Genomic DNA, 3,954 nt, shown 5'->3' with positions numbered 1-3,954 from the left:
CCTTCACCCAGTTTCCAAAAGGGAGAGAACAATTTGGTTTTAGATATAATATTGAATTTTCGATTGGGAAAGAGATGGAATGTTAGGCAGTTGTAGGATTTGAAGGGTCATAAAAACTAAATCTGTATTTCTAGATTGAATTTCCAAAAGTTCTCTCCCGCTCCTAATCACCAGATCCATCTAGAAGAGTGTTTCTCAACCCGTGTAACCTCAGGACCCGCACTTGTCCTTAGACATTAGGTGGCAACCCAAATCGCACTGCAATGGAACGCACGGCATCGCGGTACCGTGCATTCCGGTGAGGGCGATCCTCAGCTTGGGGGTCCAGCACTGGGCTGTGACGGAGCTCCATCCATACATGCATTGCTTGTACAACTCCCTTGTGCGCCCTTTAGAGGTGGCGGGAGCCAGAATGTGACTTCACTCCAGTCATGGCACCTCCACAGGTCACGTGAGGGAGCTGGAAGCAATGCACGTATGGGTGGAGCTCCCTTGTGGCCATAGCTCCACCCCACCCCAAGCTGACACTTGGCGCCAGGCAGCATATTCTGAATGACTGCTCAGCACAAGAACTGATTTTGCTACGCTAGGGTGAGGCTGTGCAGTCTCTCACATAGAAAAGGGGAAGGCAAGGGCGACCCACTGAAAACGAGGTCGCGACCCACTTTTGGGTCACGACCCACCAATTGAGAACCATGGATCTAGAAGTCTGTACGCTGAAGATGCCGATAGGATGGACTTCCTCAATGCACTGACACCATGTTACTGCCTTCCAAAACTATAACCCAACGTCTGAGCAATGTCACATTATCATTGCTTGCTGGAAGCAATGCATGATGGGAAATGTAGTGTTGAGAAATGGAGATTGTATCACATCAAGCAGCAGGGAAGGAGATACAAAGCACGCTGGGAGTCCAGGAAGTTGTTGGAAGCGATGGGCAGACGGAAGACAGCACTCACTATATAAAAGGGATTTCTTCATGTAAGCTTTGATTGCATTATCAGAAACATCTCTACTATGTATTCCTATTACAATGCTGATGTCATATGGATGGGGGATGGGGGGGGGATGCTGAGACTACAGAACTCCTTAAAAATGAAACACAGGATGCTTATAAAACATTTTTTATTATTATTAGGTGAAGTTGCTGTGATCAGTGTGAGTGAAGCTGAATTATAACATCCGACTTCCGAGACTCTCAGACAGAAAGACCCGATGAGCATTTCTCCATCTGATTACAAAAGAGTCAAATGCGGATTGCGGATCGGGATGATTGGATGTGTGCTGGTGGGAGGAGCCCAGGAGGTGCGAGCGATGGATGTCAATGATCTCTGGAGATCCAAAATGGAGATCAAGGCTGAGACAAAGCCTTCTCCAGGGCACCCGGGTCCTTCACAATGTATGGAAGGGTGACTCTCAGCCTACGGTCCTCCTCCATGGTTTGGATGATGGTGTCGTAGGCATTTCTGTTACCCGACCAGCAACGCCGTGCCACCTGGAGAGAAAAAATTAAATAAGATTAATAAATTATCCAAGGTGCATAGAAATGTATTAGAGAACAAAAATATTGCACTAATATAACTACACATCAAATTCAGTACAGGAGCACGGCGTTGGATACATTGAGGAAGGTCCATCAATCAACTATGAGATTTAGTGGTTGGTCTAATGATAGTCAACCTCCGATTTAGCAAAAGGTCTGTGACACTTCTGGAGGGGCATTTTTGTCACCACTATACAGGGCCGTCCCTATAATGAGGCCAAAAAAATTAAAGAAAGTCACCAGCACTCCAAATAAATCAAGTCAATGAGTTTATTGACCCAAGTGATAACACCTCTAGCAACGTGATAACACCCCGAGGAAGGGGCCGCATTGGTCGAGGAAGGGGCCGCATTGGTCGAGGAAGGGGCCGCATTGGTCGAGGAAGGGGCCGCATTGGTCGAGGACGGGACCGCATTGGTCTCGAAACGTTGCTAGAGGTGTTATCACTTGGGTCAATAAACTAATTGACTTGATTATTTGGAGTGCCGGTGACTATTATTTTTTTGTATGTTTTGACGGAGGCATCAGTTGTCACTGCTGCACCCGCCCTGCTACATTGGGCATTCTCCGGGCAGGAGTGCGATGGGATACATGGACTTTTGCCTATAATGAGGCCGTCTCCTCAGGCATCATCTCATGGGGGGGGGGGGGGGGTGTTGACAACCTTTAGGGAGGTTGTGCTCCCGGTTTGCTGAAAAATGACAGCGGGGCATTGTAACAACACGTCAAAGGTGAAAATGAGAAAATAATAAACACTCCACATGGATAAAAAAAAACAAAAACCTTTTTGCTCAGATCTAAAGAGCACCGAAACTAATAAAATGAAGATTTGCCGACTTATAGGGAACATCAAGAAACCCAGCCGTAGAAAATGTCTAATTCCTCCAGAGGTTCCTGTAGTCACCTAGACACTCCTGTTCTGTATCCTCATAGCTTTATATCTGCAGTGTGAGATCATTGAAGGCACTGCTGCCTCTGACTGATGGTCTCAGGAGATTTGGTGAGGTCATTACTATACTGCTCACTGTTCTCCTTGCCGGAGAGGAAGCTGGACCTGCACTGCAAGGATCTCCCCGCTTCATTCACTCCGTGCAGCTGCTTAATTGTAATCCTACAAGTCATCAGATGGCTGGTCCATTAATGGGGGCAGCTCTGATATAAGCTAAAGCCCCGCCTCCATCAAGATAGCAACTTTCCCTCAGAGAAATGGTGTAGAACAACGCATGGCAAGTCAGGAATGGGGAAAAGATGATGGGCAACAGTGGCGGTTAGTCCTTTTTGGGCCACAACTTTCACAATTTACATCCTCTATATATAAAATTTTAAAAAAAACAAAAAAAAAACGTATACATTGTAAAGAAAATACATTGGTTGCCATTTCCAATGTCTCAAAATAAAGTGCTAACTCTTTGGGCATCGGGGGAACAATGAAACACATACACGAGCCATCTTCATACACACGTCCTAAAACAAAACCACAACACCTTACCCCATTGGACACATCCCAGCTCAGCATCATTTTAGCATTGTGTTCGGCCTCCTTTACTAGGACGTCGGCCTTTGCCAGGGAAATATGTTGGTCTGTTTGTCCTCTGTACAAAGTGAAATCAGCTTGTTCTGTGTTACGGCTCATTCCCACATTTACAAATGTGACCAGAGCAAAAGACACAGAACGCGGCATCTGCACTGGGCTCAAAAACAAGTATTCATATCAAGAGTTCTGACTTTCCTTGCTGCGTGCTTGTTGCAGGTCAGGGACTCTAATATAGGGCTAGAGACAGCCAGGCAAGAAGCAGTTTGTAGATGGAGCCGAGCACTGGCAACCTAAGGAGTTAAAATAGAACTTTTTTGCCCGAGCACTTCCATCATCGTATTACCAAACAGCTCCAACTCTCTCAGCTCTGCCTCCTGCAACTTCCTGTCCAATACAATCGCAAGAGAACAGACTTCAGCAGCCGTCCAGGAAGCCGAAGAATGGCTTGTCTTGCTGTGCTGGTGGAGACACACATAGCTTACTAGCATGTGCAAGGGTGGCTCCAGAGGACGACGATGTCAGAGGATCTTACCACCAGATCCCCAGGGGAGAAGTTGCAGGGACTGGTCTAGCAGCCAGGCGGGACTGGGGACCAGATGAGTACATCTGCTTTATGTGAGCTCCCTAGACAAAGCAAGCACTGAACCCTTTAATTGCAAAGGTAGTCCTACCGCAAAGGGGAGTCCCGAAGCTGGGTGACACCCGGAGCGGTAACCAGGTGTCACCCCGCCGAGACGTCACTGCGCATGACGTCACCACACGCATGCGCGATGACGTCATCGCGCACGTGCGGCAGTATTCCGATAACTGCCGGGCATCTTGGTGATGGACGCCGGCAGAGAGAGAGGGGGGGGCGTTTACCCGGCGGGATGAGGT

General features: G+C 47.7%; 1 protein-coding gene across 1 annotated transcript in view; it reads right to left on the bottom strand.

Annotated features, from left to right (window-relative positions):
* Positions 1-3,954, bottom strand: part of LOC108795910 (urocanate hydratase-like) — a 48,539-nt gene that overhangs the window by 21,521 nt on the left and 23,064 nt on the right. The window lies entirely within an intron of this gene.

This window comes from Nanorana parkeri, unplaced genomic scaffold (assembly GCF_000935625.1).
Source record: "Nanorana parkeri isolate BGI_ZX_2015 unplaced genomic scaffold, ASM93562v1 scaffold1025, whole genome shotgun sequence".
NCBI lineage: Eukaryota > Metazoa > Chordata > Amphibia > Anura > Dicroglossidae > Nanorana > Nanorana parkeri.
Note: the sequence above shows the minus strand (reverse complement) of the source record. Positions and strands in the feature narration are given on the sequence as shown.